The 19,732-nt window shown below is 38.1% G+C and overlaps 1 protein-coding gene across 17 annotated transcripts in view; it reads left to right on the top strand.

The window, feature by feature from the left end:
• LOC140631715 (transient receptor potential cation channel subfamily V member 3-like) overlaps window positions 1–19,732 on the top strand; it is a 541,542-nt gene that overhangs the window by 252,883 nt on the left and 268,927 nt on the right. For 9 of the 17 annotated variants that reach the window (XR_012029200.1, XR_012029203.1, XR_012029199.1 and 6 more), the window contains exons 4-5: window positions 3,727–3,830; window positions 5,882–6,091. The gene's annotated coding sequence lies outside the window, so the exon portion shown is untranslated. The remainder of the gene's footprint in view (window positions 1–3,726; window positions 3,831–5,881; window positions 6,092–19,732) is intronic. The other 8 variants (XR_012029206.1, XR_012029205.1, XR_012029204.1 and 5 more) reach the window with 2 other exon arrangements.

The raw sequence follows: 19,732 nt of genomic DNA, 5'->3' as shown, positions 1-19,732 counted from the left end.
TGATTCAATGAATTGATTGATGCCTCATGTGTTAGTGGCACACAGGGGAAGGTTACTTCTTCTTCCTTCTGTCTCTGCCTTCCTCATCTCTCTACCAACCCTCCTGCCTCTGACTTCTCACACAGATTATTCACTCAAGTTCTCTTGGTACATAATTTCATAGAACCTGCTTGTCATAATCCATGGGGGGCTCATTGTCAACATTTTCTAGAGAACTGATCTCCGTCTTGCCATCAAGTGCTCAGTTATATTGCAGAGCCCTGAGGTCAAATCTGTTGGACCCCATGAACTAACTAAGTGTTCTCACAAACAAATTGGTAACACATTCAACATAAATGTCTTTCCATAAATTACTTACCTTAAGATTTTGTGTATGGTCCAATTTGTCTATTAAATGTCTCTTGTCCGAGTTTTCTTCCATTAGGTTTCTCAGAGATGTTTTGATTTATTTGCCTCTTTCTGTTGATTTTGGGTAATACTTTAGCTTAACCTTCTATCTGTTGCATCCCAGCCAAGAACAAGCTTCTTTCTGTAGTCACAAGTACAGTCGAAAGATAATATAATTGCTAGACGCTGCATTCTGGGTGATGCTGTCATTTGAATTTTGTCTGTCTTACATCTAGTGTCTGTTTTCCAGGTATTATTGCTTAGTGGTTGCCTGGAATTAGTTTCCATCTTGAGGGCCTTTGTAACAGGAACTGTCTTTCAAAGCAAATATTCTTCTTTAAAGCCATAATAATTCCTGATACATTGTAAGGTATGAGAAAGCCTATTAACAGGCATATAATTTGTCAATTGGAAAGCATTGAAAATATAAATTTCTATCCTCTTCCATAAGGGCAAGGCAATTTGGGGACTACCAGAAGATTTTCCAGTCTCTCACCTTCATGATGAGAAATTGAACTAAGATGTATTTTAAGTAGTTTCACTTGGGATTTTATAAAGAAAAATGGGGGAGGGGGGAGAAGAAGGGAAACAGTTTTTTGCAAGCTTTTCCAGCCTCAGCAACTGCATTTCTTATCTGTCTGGAGAATGCTACGGGCTCCTTTTGATTTTTTATTTCTTACATAAGCCTTCTCTTTATGTGTCACATACAAGCTTTCTTCATTTTTGCATTGCTAAACCCACTTTCCGTCATCTCCAGGCCCACTCTCCCCATTTTTAGATGTTACAAATGAGCTGGCCTCTTTTCCCATCTCAGTAGATGCAACAATTCTAACTTCTTAAAAACATCAAAGCCCTTCATCCACACATGGGACCAGCAAAGTTATTCAAGTACTGACAATTTCTGAGGTGAAAACCCACCAAGCCTGGGAGAGGCTCCTCTGTAACAATTAAGTCCACAGAAGGAATTGGAGGACCACAGCGGGGTATAGACAAAATGCCTGACGTTTCCATTGTGACTTAGCAGTATGCAGCAGCCACCCCTCCTGCAGTGTGGCTGTAGAGACATCTGGCATTGAAAATACCGAAACTCGGGATGCCTGGGTGGCTCAGTGATCGAGTGTCTGACTTTGGCTCAGGTCATGATCCTAGGGCCCTGGGATTGAATCCTGTATCCGGCTCCCCACAGGGAGGCTGCTTCTTCCTCTGCCTGTGTCTCTGCCTCTCTCTCTCTCATGAATAAATAAATAAAATCTTAAAAATAAAAAAGAAAGGGAAGGAAAATATCCAAACTGACCAGATGAAGCAACGTGCACCTAGAATCCCAAACTTGTGTTTCTGCCCCACACCTGCATTCATGAAGCTGGGAGCAGAAGTGGTGACACCAGAGACAGTGTCGTTGTGCCCAGAGCCCACTTTGTAGCATACAATAGGAAAAGCTCTTGATGTGAAATGGGAGGGTGACCAGAATGGCGATGCCATGTTCATCATTTACATGCTCTTCCTTGTGAATCCTGGCCTTGTGAGCCTCTCCCTGTGGCCAAAGGAGGACTGGCCCTGGCTTCAGCCTTGGTCTACACGACTCACTTTTTGGTTTGGGCAAGCCCCTCAACTACGATCTCCCCTAGTGCATGGTGCGGGGTCAAGTCGCACTATCCTGCCTTACAGAGAGATTGCAACGCCAGGGTGAGATTACATGCATACAGGATCTCGGAACAGGGTTCAAATTCTCTACAATTATTGGGGTAGGGGTTTTTGTTAGTACAATGAGGCTCATTTCCAAGAATTAAAATCTGTAAAAAGATATGCTGCCATTTGTTTGTGTAGGTTCTATTTTTCTCACTCTATTGTACGCCCTTTAAGGCAGCTTTCAGAACATGCCATTCTTCCTCACAGCTTCCTGCATTTGAATATACTGCTTGAATATCTTCCTCCTCCCCTCCACCCCCATGTCCCTTTGTCTGTCTGCTTCTTACTACTCAACACTCAGGACTCAGAGACCTCCTGCTTGGCAGGGCCCACCTCTGTGCCCTCTCTGTTCCATGGTGGGGCAGTTAGTTGCCCCTATTGGGATGATCTTTATCCAGTGTGCTCTTCCATTTGACCGGACTCCAGCTGTTTGAAGGCAGGACCAGGTCTTACTCAGTTCTCAACTCAATGCCTGGTTCATGTTATTTGCTCAGTAAATGTTGATCAAAATGATGAATGAATGTCAAATACTAGTTGCCATGAAATAAATTGTACTAATTAGGGGGATGCCTGGGTGAGTCAGTGGTTGGGTGTCTGCCTTTGGCTCGGGAAGGGGTCCTGCGGTCCTGGGATCGAGTCCCGCATCGGGTTCCCTGGATGGAGCCTGCTTCTCCCTCTGCCTGTGACTCTGCCTCTCTCTGTGAGTCTCTCATGAATAGATAAATCTTTAAAAATTGTATTAACTAAGTGGTTCTTTGCTTATTTGCTATAAAACTAATGAAGGAAACTCAATACTTGGCTTCCTGTAAATAACACAAATATATATGCATCACGTGTACATAGTAAGAGGGAAAGCTAATAAAACACTCCTAATTGTTGGAAATTTCAGACTGAGGACATGTGACTAGGACAGAGATCACAAGATGTGATGTTTGTGTGGAAAGGTAGGCTTCACAAACTCATTTTGTAAGTAGATCTCAGTAGCTGCTGTGGATCACTCATTCATCCTGATAGGATATGAACAGGTATTGTAGAAGATAAGAGTTTCTTGATGAGTATCTGGAAAATGCTGGCATAAATCTCTACTTGTAAAATTTCTCATTTAATTAAAATGCCATCTCTGGAGGAATAGGAGAAGGGTGATCAAAATGTACAAACTTGGGACACCTGGGTGGCTCAGTGGTGGAGCATCTGCTTTCTGCTCAGGGCATGATCCCAGGGTCCTGGGATCGAGTCCTACATCAGACTTCCTTTGGGGAGCCTGCTTCTCCTTCTGCCTGTGCCTCTGCCTCTCTCTGTGTGTCTCTCATGAATAAATAAATATATTTTTTAAAAGGTACAAATTTCCTAGTTCTCATCACAAGGAGAAAGAAATTATTTTTCTTTTCTTTTTTGTTTTGTTTTTATGGTATCTATATGAGATGATTGATGCTAACTAAACTTATAGCAGTAATCATTTCACAATATGTGTAAGCTGAATCATTATGCTGTACACCTTACACTTAATACAGTCATGTACGTTAATTGTTTCTCAGTAAAATGGGAAAAAAATAAATAAAATGCTCTCTCACGGTTTAGTGATCCAAGTATCCTCCTTCAAAGTTTATTGTGACTTAGATTAACTTACCTCTTCTTTATTTGTTTGATTTTCAGCTTTCTGTGGTGATATGGCATCTGTTTTGTTTCTACAAGAGAAATTCAGCGCACAGCAGAGTCCTTGATAAATTGGATTGGTTTGATGGTCCTACCTGGAATAGGTATGTAAAATGTCCATATGCTTACCCATTGTTTTGAATCATAAATATGATTCAAAAGAAACCATTACTGTTATTCTTGTTGCTCACTGAGAATGCAGTTTGTTCTGAGGAGTAAAATTCATGTCAGAGATGACTTTGTCTTTATTGCTTAATAGTATATGTTTATAGTATGACTTACAAGGCTCCTAAAGACCCGTTTATTTTTTACTCATGTGATAAATACACATTAAGAATACACCCATTCCAGGAAAGAGGGGAAATTTTATGTTCATATGATTCTGAAAATAACAAGATTTATCTACAACTCTGTGGAAATCAAGTATATGAAATATGACCGATCCTCTGGTATATTTGTGAAAGCAATGTCTGTTGTTCAAAGTTCTAACAGACAGGTATGAACGTCTTTTTTCCTGAAAATTCATACAGGCTTAGACGAAACTAAATGCCAAATTATGAACTGAATAACAACGCATGTGAGTTAATTAATGATCCCTTGATCTCTGAAGTTTGTGACAATTACTCCTTTGGTGTATATCATGATAGGAATATGGCCTAAAACAAAATGTACAGTATTTGACAGTTTTATTATATAATGAATTTTCTTGAAGGAAATGCTCTAAAATTAGATTGTTATAAGACATGAGCCCTGTAACTCTTGATTTGATCTAATTCAGACTACTTGGATGACTACTTTGTGGGTGTGTGTGGTATGTTATCACTAAGGGACACTTGATTACAAGATTCATTGCTTTTTGGTATTCAACTTTTAAAATATTACTAGGAATACAGTAGGCTTGTTGAGATGCTCTTACAAATTTACAAAAGTGTCCCATCTGTAATAATTGTGTTTTCAAAGCTAAAACTCTTTCACGACTCCCTTCCTCCCCTCAAAAAAAGGTGCTGAAAACCACATTTGAAGTAGCACAGACCTGAGAGTTAACCAGATATGAGGACTTGGCCTTACCACTTGACCCATTACCTTGGAAGAATTTTTTGTTTCCTTAGGAAGAGTGTTGTCACTTAACTTGGAAGACAGAGAGGGAGAAAATAAATTAATTCAAAATTACAATGTACCAAATACACCAGGTCACCTTTATTCTTAATGAAGGATCAGGTAATTAATGATTGTGTTTTTAAGAGTCTCCAAAGAATCTCACTCCTAAGTTCTGTGAGTCTGAAATCCATAACTAGAATTTAACTCCCTGATTTAAACAGAATTTGCAACTGGCCATCTCTGTATCAGATCTATCTTAGTTTGTTTATTTTTTTCAGGCTTTGTTGTGTTTTGTGGCCTACACAAAATTGATACGTGTTTATAAAAATTATCAAATCATAAAACCAGGAGAGTTCACATAAAAATCTGGGTTCCCAGTCTTCCTCTGTGGTACTACAGTTTAGCCAGTTACTCACTTAACAAATCTAGTTGCCATACAAGAGAATTCCCTCTTTTTAACAACTCCCTGTCTACCCCATCCAGTTTTTCCATGTTGACCTGGACTCAGTGGTTGTCAACCCTCAGGGTAAGAAGATGCTGGTGTCCAGGTTGTACCCAGGAAATTAAGTCCAAATCTCTGAGAGGAGCTGGGGCTTTGGGATTTTTAAAAAGCTCTTCAGATGATTCATAGGTGTAGCTGAGGATTTAGAACCACTGCTTCAAAATCTTCATTCAATGCAAGTGCATGAGAGTGACTTCCATCACTTCCTTGTCTCACCAGGATTCTACAATAGTCCCCCAAATCACCTTCTTGCTTTCTGTTCTAGTCTCCATTCAGTTCATTACCCACCCAACAGCCAAATTGTTTATAAATAGAAAAATGTCTATTCAATTCCTGCTTATGCCTCTTCAATAGTGAAAAAGATAATGGGTACTGATCATTTATATTTTGCTTGGATAAATAACCTGAATTGAGGTTTTGTTGAAAGATCAAGTCACTTGAGGCAGTGAGTTTTAGGAGCAAGTGGGAGAAAGGGCATAAAAGATGTTGTTGAAGATATCAAGGCATCGCCTCATCAAGCCTCTGGCCAAATCTTCTGCCTTCCTGCTCCTCCAGGCAGTGACTGAGAAGCCAGAAGTGTCGACCTGTCCCACAAACCGCTGCCTAATCCACGTCTTGGTCTCACACTACCATCAGGAGCAAACAGATTTCATAATTGGTCAGTGACATTATTACAACATTAATTTTATGGCACAGCCACTAAAGTTTATTGAATGTCACTCCTTCATAGTGGCATGATTCACCCAGCAAAATACGATGATATTGGTAAGTTTTAGGCAGAATAACAGAATTAGGGGCGTGTGTCTGTTGGGTGGGGGGCGGGTGATTGTTATAGCTAGGATCTTTTCTTCTGTAGCTCAGATATATAGGCTTTTCTTTTCACCAGTAAATTATGTAAATTCAGTTATTTATCTGAGCTGTGGTGGAGACATTTTTTTCTCATAATGACTGTAGAGTGACGTTATAGACCACTGTTTCAGCCACCGAAATCTTTCCTTCAGACCTTAAGAACCCTGTAACTATAGATGTTGCACTTCCCATTGGAAGGGAAGAGGATAAGCTGTCATCAAAATGTTTTTGTCAAAAGATACCCTTTGAGAGATAGTGATGCTATTTTAATCAGAGGTTTAAGAGAAATCAATAATTGTAAGCTGCTTTGATGCTGAGTAGAAATTTGGATCTGTGTCAGCACCCCTCACACATGGCGTAATGAACTATTCTTTCATGCTTTTCTTTCATGCTGTCTTCCACATAGAACTGCAGCATTTCACCACTTACATTATTAAAAAGATCAAGGAGCTGCGTGCATTAAGAACATAACAAAAATGTGCGTTTGACATTCGGGTAATGGAGATCGGTAGAGAGGTTCTAAATGTGGTTTCCTAGGGGTTGAATTAATGCCTGCAGTACAGCTCCCTTTATTACCCTCAATTATTTTCATCCATGAAGCTAAAGTGTGTTTGTGGACCTAATTTGCCCAAATAATGTGCCTGCACAGCATTATCTTTCATTTAAGAAAATAGTTGATAGTTTAAACTTTCTCCTAAAGGTTTATTTTGGGGGTAAATGGAGAAAAAAATAGAGAGGGCGTGCATGCACGCACACACACCCGTGCACAGACACGCACTAGGAATTCGGGACAGGACAGTGCTTATTAATGAAATGCTCGTGCATTTCCTTTGGGGATCAGGGTGGCTTGGTCTTGCGTAGAATTCTCTCTGGTGAATAAAGCTGGAATAAGGCCACAGATTCTTTTCATGCCATTTTAGGAATTTCTTTGAAAGGATTCAGGCAGCGATGCTTCCTATGTTGTAGAGTTTTACATTAGTACGGGCAAAGTTTTTCAAATAGTATAAAACCATTCTTTTTCTAAATTCCTTATATCCCTGAATCTCTGGGTTCTGGACAGGGAAGATTAAAATTTCTATAAAATCTGCCGTTTTGCCACCATATGGAACAACTATTGAGAAAGAAATTTATAGTGTCTGAAATGAACCTTGGGTTCAGCATACTTCACTTTGCATTTTCTATGACTTTTTTCATTTGCCATGATGTCTCTTTAAATCAGAGAGGTTCTCTAAAACTAACATACAGTTGCTTTGGATTAATTTTTAAAATCGAATATAAAAGATAAATATATCCTGTGTTTATCATAGGGCAGACACAGTATGGATGCTTGGTAATACTGAGTTCATTGCGAATATTTGTCTTATTTTATATTAATACATCAAATGGTTCCAAAACTACACATTTGTCACAGATACTTACTAATGCATCAGACTTTTTCTTATTCCTATCATTCCCCTCGCCAACTCTTGAGAATGAATATTCTAGAACAAAACATATAGTCTTTCAGTATCCTCCATGTTTGGACTCCCCATTACACTTCCATAAATATTTGTGGGATCTGTGGCATGTATAATTCCAATGCATTTTACTCTTAGACACAAGCAGATGAAATACCAAAGCTAGAAAGTTACTTGGCCAGTGAAGTACACACATGAAATAATGAGCAATGAAAATGGTAATTTGTCAAATCAGAGACTATATCTGATGTGTTCTGCCAAAGCAGAGAGATGGGCATCATTTTTAAAGGATTTGGACAAAGCCAAAGGGCCAAGAAAGCTAATATTTTGGTTAGCAGCTCATCTTGATTTTATTAAGGCCAGGACCATTTACTTCCTTCCTCTTCACCAGTATTTTCATCTTTAATTTTTTCCCTACCATGTTGAGGAGATGTTCTGGTCTAAAATCTCCTCGCAGAGGTGCTTTATCTCGAAACTTTGCTAGAGTCATGTGGACAAACATCAGAAGGTAAAATTCTACAGAGTGGCTACCAACACTAGTCTAGTATAGAAAGAGCCACACTAGTGAGCAATTGAGTAGCTTCTGATGCATTCAAATAAAAGCTAGCAAGTATCTGAATCTTTCCCATGTGTCTGTCTACTTATCTGTTAAATTTCTGTCTTTTCTTGGCAAAGTTAAAGCCCAAAATAAGATGTTAGGCTTTATATTGCTTCACGCTTGCATTTTAGAAAAGGAATAGATGGTCCAATTGGATATGATGGTCTTCACAATACTAGAAGCCCTTCATACATGAAGTTATTTTTTTCAGTCGTTGTGCAAATTCACTTTGAAAGCAGATTGCATTTGCCCTGGAGTGCCTGGGAAATAAGTAACTTCTTATATTTAGGTTCTTAAATCATATTCTCATATTGGTGAGACTTTAAAAACAAACCATTTTTCTTTATCAGAATCCTAAAATATGATTGATGATAACTTTGATTACAAGTATTTTGAAATCAAGAACGTCCATACTTAACTTGGCCTTATCGGTGCTCAAACATATTTTTCTTTACATTACTAATTTTCTAAAACATTTTCTTCTTCTATTAACTTGTTTTTATGTATGTATCTGTACTATGCTGTTTTTACCAAAAAAAAGATTTTAGGTGTGTTAGCACAAGAATAAAATAGAATAGTTTTATACAAAATAGAAAATTAGGGTGGAAAAATATAAATAAAACCAGAGAACCAGAAGAGAAATAAAATATCAATCACAATGAGGCAAACCCTAGGAACTAGCAGTTACTACTATAGATCCTTAGGCTTGCCTCTGAGTTTCCTGGCAGCTAAAGCAAAAGTTAGTTAGGCAATTTTGTTATGTGAAAAAAAAAAAAAATCTTAAGAAAAGCAAATACTGCCTAGCATTAACATACTCATTAACATAGAAAGAGAAATTACACACCTGATGGGAGTCGAGGAGTAAGGAGTGTTTATGATATGGAAGGACCATTGAACTCATATGAAGGATCACAGCAATAGGAACAAGATAGCTATCCTGAACCATAGGTATGGATCTGTTTGTTTGTTTATATTTGTTTGTTTATATTTGTAGTCGTGTTTCAGCTGATGGTTGAAAGAAATCCATTGAAGTCAGGATTTTGTATATTGAATTTCATTGGCCTTTTAACCTCAGTGGTCTCAGAAGTCTTCATTTTGTCTTCTGCTGCCTACCACTGTCAGCATTAAATTTTTTTAAAGATTTTATTTTAAAGTAACTTCTACACTCCCGTGTAGGGCTAAAATCCAGAGCCCTGAGATTAAGAGTCCCCCTACCCCACTGACTGAGCTAGCCAGGTTCCTTTGTCAGCATTAAATTTTGAGATACTTTATGCAATCAAGTTGAAGCTATAGTTTCAGAATTGCTTTCTAGGTTCTCAGGAAAGTGGAGATAATTTTATTGTTTCAAATTCTTTATTTCATTTGGCAAAAAAAAATGCGTGCTTGCCTAACACTGTTTTTATTATGTTGACTACTACCAGATATACATGTTTTTTATTTTGTTACTTTTTAAGCTTTTGGGAAAAAAATGAATGTATCTTTATTTCTTTCTTTCTTTATTCTGATTAGAATCATTGAACAAAGACTAGTAAAGTGCTACTTACTTTCTGAAACAACACCTTCTGGTGTTAATGGCACAAACTGTATGTTGTTGTCCTGCTCTTGAAATCCACCCCATTTCAAATCTTAGGGTCGCCTAGGTGGCTCAGTGGTTGAGCGTCCGCCTTCAGCTCAGGGAGTGACCCTGAGGTACTGAGATCGAGCCCTGCATTGAGCTCCCTGCAAGAAGCCTGCTTCTCCCTCTGCCTTACCTATGTCTCTGCTTCTCTCTCTCTGTGCCTCTTATGAATATATAAATACAATTTTTTAAAAAAATCTTCCATCAAATTTCAAATTGCAAATACAATATGAAAATTCTTGTGATCAATTCTCATAGAAGCATGACACACAATTTGATCATTTTAAAAAGAAAAAAAATGGGGTTTTGGGGTAGCTCAGTTGGTTAAGCATCCAACTCTTGATTTCAGTGCAGGTCCTGGTCTCTGGGTCCTAGGATCAAGCCCTGTGTTGGGCTCCATGCTCAGCGTGGAGTCTGCTTGAGATTCTCTCTATCTCTACCTCTGCTCCCCTCCCCCCGCTTGCATACTTTCTCTCTTTCTAAAATAACAAATAAATCTTCAAAAAATAAAAAAGGAAAAAAAAAGGGAATCAGAAAAAAAAATAAAAAAAATTTTAAAAAGGGAATCATATTTTGCAAGCAACATTACATAAAAGATAAAGAGAAATCCCTATGTATGAATTCTGGCCTTAAGAGATTGAAAAGTCTATTTTCAATATGGAAAAACTAATGGGAATAAATCCATAGGAAAGAATGAATCATCAGTAAAATACCCCTCTTCCATGTTAATATATAGCTCATTTCCAAATACTGAGTAATGCATACTCATTAATTTAATATAAAGTATTAAAACATCAGGGCAGGTAGAATAAAGTAATGAGTGGCCAATATCTCAAATTTATATTCTTCTTCCACTAGTTACAGTAGTTACCTACTTTGAGCATATTCTTTTTTTTCCTAATAGCCTTTCTTTTATAATTTCACTTTGAGCATATTTTTCACTTCTGGTTGCAATGTATGTTCTTCCTATTTAGAATAAGAGATAAATTTGAGAGCCTGTCTCCAAGTTGTAAACAAAATGTCAACATGGTGGTACTGAAAGCTGTCTTTCTGGGACATTTTTTCAACTTATAAAGACTATCTTAAATTGATTATTTTAATGTGAAGCAGGTAACACTTGAGTATCACCTTTAATCTGTTTGACTATTTCATATTTACCAGACACTGCTACGGTCCAGCCCCTGTGTAGGACCCCTAGCGCGTATCATTGCTTTGGTCATCTGATTTCATCTTCAAAGCAGCCCTGTGACTTAGATAATATCATCCTCACTTTTCATGTAACTAAAAAAATGTATTACAATAAAGTTGAGTCACCAGTAATTCCCATATACTAAGAAAGATGACCCATCATAACCAGAACACTTACCTTCTCAGTGCAAAACCCTCATCGTGCACATCAATGCTTCTTATCCGGGATGATTTTGCCCACTGTGGGACGTGGGGCAATTTTTGGAGCCATGTTGTTTGTCGCAACGGAGGAGGCGAGCATTCCTGGCATCTAGTAGGCAGAGGTCAGGGATGATGCAAACTTCCTACAATGCACAGGATATCCCTATCACCCAAGTAGTAATTATCTAGACCAAAATGTCCATGGTGCCCAGGTGGAGAAACCCTGCTCTAAAAAAGGTGCCTTTGAGTAATTACTATTGAGTAATTAGTGAAAGGACACAGATGTGCATAAGAAAAAAAAGTGTACAGGGAGTGTGAATATTCTGACAGGGACCCTGGAAAGAGTGAGCCTAGAGGCTGCGGGGCTGCAGAAAAGGAGGGAGTGGAAGGCTTTGCTGATGGAGCCTAGAGACACATGTGGAAACCTGTACTAAAGGAAGTTTGTGCCCTTCCTTTAAATACAGGACATGCTATCTCCCCTCGAAAAGGCACACTCTTTTGGGGGAAACAAACTCAGAGGTAGTCCATCTCCATTTTAAGCTCAACTTCTAATTTGGGTTGAAATCAATTGCCTGAAAACGGGCTATTCCTCCTTTCATTCATCCCTTCAGACACAACCATCTTGTGCTTCAGCCTCACTGAGCATTTTGCTGGACTTTCATGTTTTTTCTGTCTGCCTACCCTTTCTGATGCCACAGGACATGTAAGCTCTAAGAAATGTCCTGACCCACTACATGTTTGGGGGCTCTGTCTCACTCCACATCTGCATTTTAGCTGTACCACTCATGGAACCCTAGCCACGAACTAGATAGCTCGATAATTCTAGGAAAGGTACTTAATTTCTCTGAAATGGGATGTCTTTATCTCTAAAAATGAAAATAGTAGTATGTTCTTCCTGGGATTGTAGTGAGAAATAAAAGAGTATCTAACACAAATTGAGTTCTTCTAGATATTCTATGAGGTCCTCAGTTACGTGTCATTTCATTGGCTATCTCAAAAACAAAAACAGGGCAAGGGAGTTGTAACCAGTAGTTCTTTGAATACTGTCTCTGTATTCTGTGTGCTCACCCAAATATACAAACAAAAGCAGTAATAAAAACCTTTTGCTCTGCTTCCCCCATAGTCTGGGTCTTACTAGCTCTCCAAATTGTGTTCTATCTTTGACTCACCCCTCCCCCATTATCCTGCATGTCCCCTCATTGCAACTTAATGACTCTAATGTCTTTTTATTTTTAAAAAAGATTTTATTTATTCATGAGAGACACAGAAAGAGAGAGAGAGGCAGAGACACAGGCAGAGGGAGAAGCAGGCTCCATGCAGGGAGCCCGACGTGGGACTCCATCCTGGGTCTCCAGGATCACACCCTGGGCTGAAGGCAGGGCTAAACCGTTGAGCCAACCCAGCTGCCCTCTAATGTCCTTTTCAATAATTTCCTCGATTATCTCTGCCACCAGTGTTACCTCACTCCTGTCTTTTCTCAGCATTGATCCCAGAATAATCTGGTTGTTTTTTTTTTTAAGAATTTATTTATTTATTCATGGGAGACACGGGGGAGAGAGAGAGAGAGAGAGAGAGAGAGGCGGAGACACAGGCAGAGGGAGAAGCAGGCTCCATGCCGAGAGCCCCACGCGGGACTCGATCCTGGGACCAAGATCACGCCCCGGGCCAAAGGCAAGCGCTAATCCACTGAGCAACCCAGGAATCCCCCGAATAATCTGTTTTTAAGTGAACCACATAATGTTGCCCTTCTACCTTAAAAAGTGTTGACTCCTGGGATCGAGTCCCACCTCGGTTCCCGGCATGGAGCCTGCTTGTTTCTCTGCCTCTCTCTCTCTCTCTCTTTATCACAAATAATAAATAAATCTAAAACAAAACAAAACAAAATAAAACTATTGACTCCGTGGTACCTGCAGGCACCAGTCCTACAAACTCACCCTGAAATTACATAGTTTTTTTGCAAGCTCCCTTCCACCAATCCTATATAAGTTTCACTACTCCCGCGTCTTCCTGTCTCCTGGGAATTATCTAAACACTGTGTTTGCACATGCTGCCCTTTCTGCCTGCAGTACGCTGACCCCCCCCTTACCTGCCACATGTGCATTCATCTCAAAACCCAGATTACATCTCGCTTGTTCATTGATGCCTTTCCTCATGCCCTGATCGTCTCCCCCAGGCAGAGTTCAGTTCACCATGCTTTTACCCCAAAACCCTTCCTTCTTAGTCACCCAGCACTTACCACCCTGTATTATAGCTTCTTGATGTCCTTGATCATTGCCCCTTCATACTGTGAGTTCTTTGAGTACTGGGACCCCCATCATTTCATCATAGTATTCTAGTGGCAGTACAAAGTGGCCACTACATAAATGCTTTATTGTTGAATAAATGCTAAGTGATCCATGAATCCCTCTTGACTTATTATTCCCTTGCAGCTAGGGAAGTGATGCAATAAATTAATTTGCTCAACATTCTGGAGCATCCAAAAAGATTAGCAGTGTTTCATTAACTTGAGCTTTTACCCTCCCATTATTTTTCAGTTGGGAAGAAATTCAGATAGAGAAAAATATAATGTACCTACCTCCTAAGACATTAACACCTTTTATAAGATGTATTGTCATTCAATTTCTTCATAATTATTAACTTAAATTCTTAGTGCTCGCTTTGGCAGTTCATTTACTAACATAAGTAGTTGGGGAAAATTTAAGATATTATCTTGATCTCTCAAGAAAAAATGCTGTCCCTTATGGTCAGAGGTCATCCATTCATTCAGTAGATTTGTGTTATTGTCTAATTTGTGCCAGATTACCTAGAACATTATTATTCTATTAATACTATATTTTAATAATCATAGTAATTTTTTGAAAATTAATGAGATGTAAAAAGTGTCCTCTAATGCCCAAGAATAATTAATTGACTCACTTATGCTTAGAAAATATCTACAAGTTTTATATTTGATCTAGGGCTTTAAATTTATTTGTTAATAAACTCCTAATGGAAGATAATGTTACCTTTATATCATGGTGTTGGGTTCAAAGATTATTGATCACTGTGCTTTATGGGCAGGAATATTCCAGAACAACATCATGCAATATTGTTATTACAACATGGTCTTTCTGAGTAAATTAGATCATAGAAATGCTTAGATATACTTTTAAAAAATCAGTTCAGTACATAGTTAAAGCCATTCCTTTTACATTTCATTGAACAAATATAACAAGTTTGTGGTCTTCATATCACAAAATCAGAAAAAATCCTGCCTTTACCAAGATAAATATGACATATTTTAACCAGGTGCACTCAAGAACAAAATATACTATATATAAAATTTACTATATAAGTATATTCTTATCACCATCAAATACTGTTATGAATGCATTATGCCATACTGGATGTTTTACAATGATGAACAAGACTCTGCTTTTAAGGTAGTTGCCAGTCTGAAAAAAAAAATTAGGGAGTTATGATACCTTCTTTTATTTTTTTAATATGTCAGTGTTCTTCATCAAACTATTTGAAGAAGGGACTAATATAAATCTGTTAGTATATAATATTGTATATAATTAGTGTATTATATATTGTTTTATTGTATATTACCATATATGTTATCATATATACATATATGTATTTCCCACTAACTTAGAAGCATTGTTATGGTTTTTTCCCAAAAAATATTTTACCATACTGGTATTCAACACAAATTTGATGAGTATTTTTTAACTTTATTCAAACTGCAGTATCAATACAAAATTTAATGTTTTATATGCTCTATATTTTAATGCTAAGACTATTCAAGTCCACTAAGTGCATATTTGCATTAGTACATATTTATTTGTATATGTTCTTCTTCGTTTGAGTCTAACAATATTGTATGTCAGTGTATCAATGATTTAGAAAGTACTTCCATATAAGCAGTAAGTAGCATGGTTTAATGGTTATGGGCATAAACTTGTACCCAGCAGCTCTGGGCCAATGGAGTCGCCTTGTTTCCTGACTTATCTTAGCCACTGCTTTCCCAGTAATCCAGCCCACCTTACAGAGAGACTGTTGAAAAGATTCCATGAAATGAGGTATATAAAGGGCTTTCTCCATGCCTTTGCAGGTTAGGGTTCAGAGAAGAGTGATTTTAATTTAGAACTCACAAAGGCCTTTAGTAGTTCAACCTTAGGGGCTCCCGGGTGGCTCAGTCAGTTAAGAATCTGCCTTTGGCTCAGGTCATGATCCCAGGGTCCTGGGCCAGAGGCCCTCACTGGGCTCCCTACTCAGTGGGGAATCTCCTTCTCCTTCTCCCTCTCCCCCTCCCCCTGGCTCATTCTCTCTCTCTCTCTATCTCTCAAATAAATAAAATATTTTTTTTAATTTTTTTTAAAAAACAGCTCAATTTTATGTCAAAAGGAGGGATAGAGGGGGAAAGGCCATGTGCAAAGTAATAGGGAAGTTATCTGAATGTAAGTCAGGCAGCTCTGGAGCGCCAGAATGAAGGCTTCCTTCATGCCCATCCACAGGGACTCCAGCCCTGAAGTCCTGGTGGGCCAGAGGGATCTTTGCATCTTCGATGCTCTGAAAAGCCAGGAGTTCCGGAAACATCGGGTAATAATGCATTTAAAGAAAAATTTGACAATTTAGTGAATTTAGTGAATTCCTATGGGGAATTCAAGTCAGGGATGAGCACAGAGAGTCTTCAAGCCACAGGAGTATAGCAGCAGAAAGTAATCTTTTTGGTGAAGCTGTGCTACTTTCACATCCCAAGGGCAAGAATCCTGTCTTAATCGATATGAGAGTGCCTGGTACAGACACTCGATATATATTTGTTTAATAACTGAACAAATGGATGAACTTGAATAACTAGAACTAGAGTGTTAATAAAAACATTTTCAAGTTTTAAGAAATTATTATTATTTATTTATTATTATTATTCACTAACACTTTGGAAAGAATATATGCCTTTAGGCAAGTTTTATTCACCTTAGGTCTCATTGTGTTCTTCTTTTCTGTATTCAATCTAAAATTCTTTCCTTAATTTTTTTCTTTTCCTTTTCTTGCTTATAAACAGCTGGACTTTGTCTTCTCAATATTTTAAAAATATTTATCTTCTTAACATCCCTAATGAAATAATAAAACTTTGTTGATGTGTACTAAATGAAAAGAAAGTCAAGACATAGTTGTTTGTTTTGTTTTGTACATAATATGTAACACAGATTAACAGACAAAGTGTTGATAGTGGTACTTTTGAGGTACCTATGTTAGGGAGGTGAAAGAATGATACTTAAGGAATACCAAGACTTTCAAAAACACAGATGTTTCTAAAGTCCTTTAAATCATTTTGTGTCCTTAGGATAGTTAAGTCCTTGAACTGCAGTCTTATTTTTTCTCTTGTCTTGGTTATTAGAAATATATCACTTCATTCCCAATATTACAAATTCGCCATTGAACATCACAATTCCAGATTTAACTCAAAAACCATGGGAACCTCTGGCTGACTCAGTAGGATGGGTGTGCGACTCTTGATCTTGGGGTTTTGAGTTTGAGTGCCACATTGGGTGTAATGATTACTTAAAAAATAAAATCTTTTTATTTATTTATTATTATTTTTTTAAGATTTTATTTATTTACTCATAAGAGACACAGAGAGAGAGGCAGAGACATAGGCAGAGAGAGAAGCAGGCTTCTCGAGTCCCGATGTGGGACTCAATCCCAGGACGAGGATCACACCCTGAGCCAAAGGCAGATGCTCAACTGCTGAGCCACCCAGGTGTCCCAAAAATAAAATCTTTTTTAAAAAGGATTTAACTCAAAAACCAAAGGTTGAAGATCATAATTAAAAGATATTCTGGAAGATGATAGATAATAGATAGATAGATAGATAGATCATTATTCCTGGTTTGTTTTAGAATAATGTAAACCTCTTTAATTCTCTCCACAGTGTTTTTTTATAACAAGTACAATGAAAATATGATCTGCTTGAAATGCTGCTAATTTGTTTTGTTGAAAAACACAGAGTGAGATTTTTTTCAGTTAATTTTTCTTCAGAGGAGGATTCTAATTGAAGTGTCACAAATTTAAGATGCAGGAGGAATGACGAGTAATAAAATATTAGTGGGACCAAGCGTTGCCTTAGCTTAGAACACTTCTTTGTGTATAGAAAGATTTACATTCAGACATAGGCTAAGTAAACATTTCCATAAAAAGGTGATAAGAACATGAATACAAATGTAAATTTCTCTGATTAGAATTTTTTTTAAAGTAAGAGTGAAAAGAATTGTAAACAGCAGCCCAGGTGGTTCAGGGGTTTTAGCACCGCCTTAAGCCCAGGGCGTGATCCTGGAGACCCATGATCAAGTCCCACGGTGGGCTCCCTGCATGGAGCCTGCTTCTCCCTCCGCCTATATCTCTGCCTCTCTCTCTCTCTCTCTCTCTCTCTCTGTGTGTGTGTGTGTGTGTGTCTCTCTTGAATAAATAAAATATTAAAAAAAAAAGAAAAAAGAAAAGAATTGTAGAAAGCAGGGCTTATTTATTAGATTTTTGATAATGCTGCACATTACCACCCCAAATATAAAATTATTTTGTATTTGGGATGTCCTGTACTTCACCAACTTTGCACTGTGTCTTCAGAGAGCATATGTTTCCTCTTTCTGAGAGATTCTAAAACTAAGAGATCCTTAGACACCAAGACTGACAGAGAATAAAACAAAAAGCTGTGCCTTTTTGGAGGTCATGGTACAGATGGAGGCAGATAGAAAGTACAGAGATACACATGCAAATGTTGAGTGTCTAAGGAGATCCGTCTTAATAAGCATATTTGGGCCACAAAGAATCTTGGCAGGAAAGGGGTGTGGCACAATGTTCTTTTATTTGTTTGTTTAGGATTTTACCTATTCATTCATGAGAGGCACAGAGAGAGAGAGGCAGAGACACAGGCAGAGAGAGAAGCAGGCTCCTTGCAGGGAGCCTGATGCAGGACTCAATCCCAAGACACCAAGATAACGACCTGAGCCAAAGGCAAATGCCAACCACTGAGCCACACAGGCATCCCCACGGTGTTCTTTTAAAGACAGGGTTCAAAAAATCCCTTTTAGTAAGGCCACATTGGAAAAGAGACCAGAAGAAGCCAGGGCAAGGGACCAGCATCAGCAAAGGTCCTGAGGTAGGAGTATGCTTGAGGTGTTGAGGAGAGGCAGAGAGGAGCCAAGAGACTGGATAGAGAGTAGGATAACTGTGAAAATGGCATCAAATCAGAAATTGATGGAAGAGGAGCAGATCATTGCAAGGCCAAGTAGACTACTGCAGGACCTTGAATTCTAGACGAAATGACCGGGGAAGCCTTTAGAAGATTTTGAGCGAAGGAGTGATGTAATCTAAGAATTTTGTAGAAAGATCATTCTGGCTTTCCTGTGATGGAGGAAGGGTTGCAATCCATCAATAATGTATAGGAGTGTGAGAAGTAGACATGAACATTTCTCCTCCTTGCACAGCCATGCCTAGTTGTAAGGAAGGTCTCCATGTGATCGGGTAAGAGTCTGAGGGGAGGCAAGAACAAGGAGAGTGGATATAAATGTGCAAAGGGCAGTTTCGGTGTCATTCACAGTAGTAGCACATGGGTTACGAGGTCTAATTTTGTGGAGGAGAAGTCATGAGTTAGGGTTTGAACATGTAAAATCCTGGGTGCTTAGATGAACTCCAAATGGAATATTTGGGAGGGGCACATGGGAGTTGTCTGGTTGGAGAAGATTTGGGGTTCTTTTATATTGTTATATGTCAATTCAAGCCGTGGAAACAAAAGTTTGTAAAGTGAAAAATATAAGCACCATAGGGATGTCAATGCTTCTAAGCATGATTCTAGAACATATTCAAAGGGTCACCTCATCTTCAGAGGGAGAGTAGGTGTTGGTAGGTGGAATTTTCTTTGTCTTCATTTCTCTTTTCCTTTTTTGCTCTAACATCCAGAATGCCGTGGATTTTCATTCCAATTTGCCTCTCCAACTTAATGTGAGAGCAAGTTTTCGGACATATAATACTTGAAATTCTTTTTTTCTTTTTTTAATACTTGAAATTCTTAAGCAGATCCCAGCAGGACAAAATAATCACCAAAAGAAGGGGCTATATTAACATAAATTGAGCGTATTTCATGCAAAAGTACTTTTTCATCTTATGGGGAGAAAATCACTTAAAAATAGGACTGTTTTCTCAAAAATTACCCCTTACGTGGAAATTCATGGTTAATTGTTTTTCTGGCTGCTTTGGGAAAGAATCATCATTTAAGAGTTGCATATGGTTGTTTGTATTAGTATTCCTAAAAATTCATAATGTTTGTATGATCTGTAGTGCCTGGTAATTTTTAAATATATATTTATCTCTATTTCATCAGCTTGTAACAAAATACCTAAGCACATATACATATAGCTATATAGCTATGTATATAGTAATTCAAGAGAAAGGAATCCAGAGTGTTGATAACAAGCTATAAAGTATCCGAAGTTGAATTAATTACGTTGTTTGGACAC

The sequence above is a fragment of the Canis lupus genome, chromosome 4 (genome assembly GCF_048164855.1).
Source record: "Canis lupus baileyi chromosome 4, mCanLup2.hap1, whole genome shotgun sequence".
Classification (NCBI taxonomy): domain Eukaryota; kingdom Metazoa; phylum Chordata; class Mammalia; order Carnivora; family Canidae; genus Canis; species Canis lupus.
The sequence above is the reverse complement of the archived record's forward strand: the minus strand, read 5'-3'. Positions and strand labels throughout refer to the sequence as shown.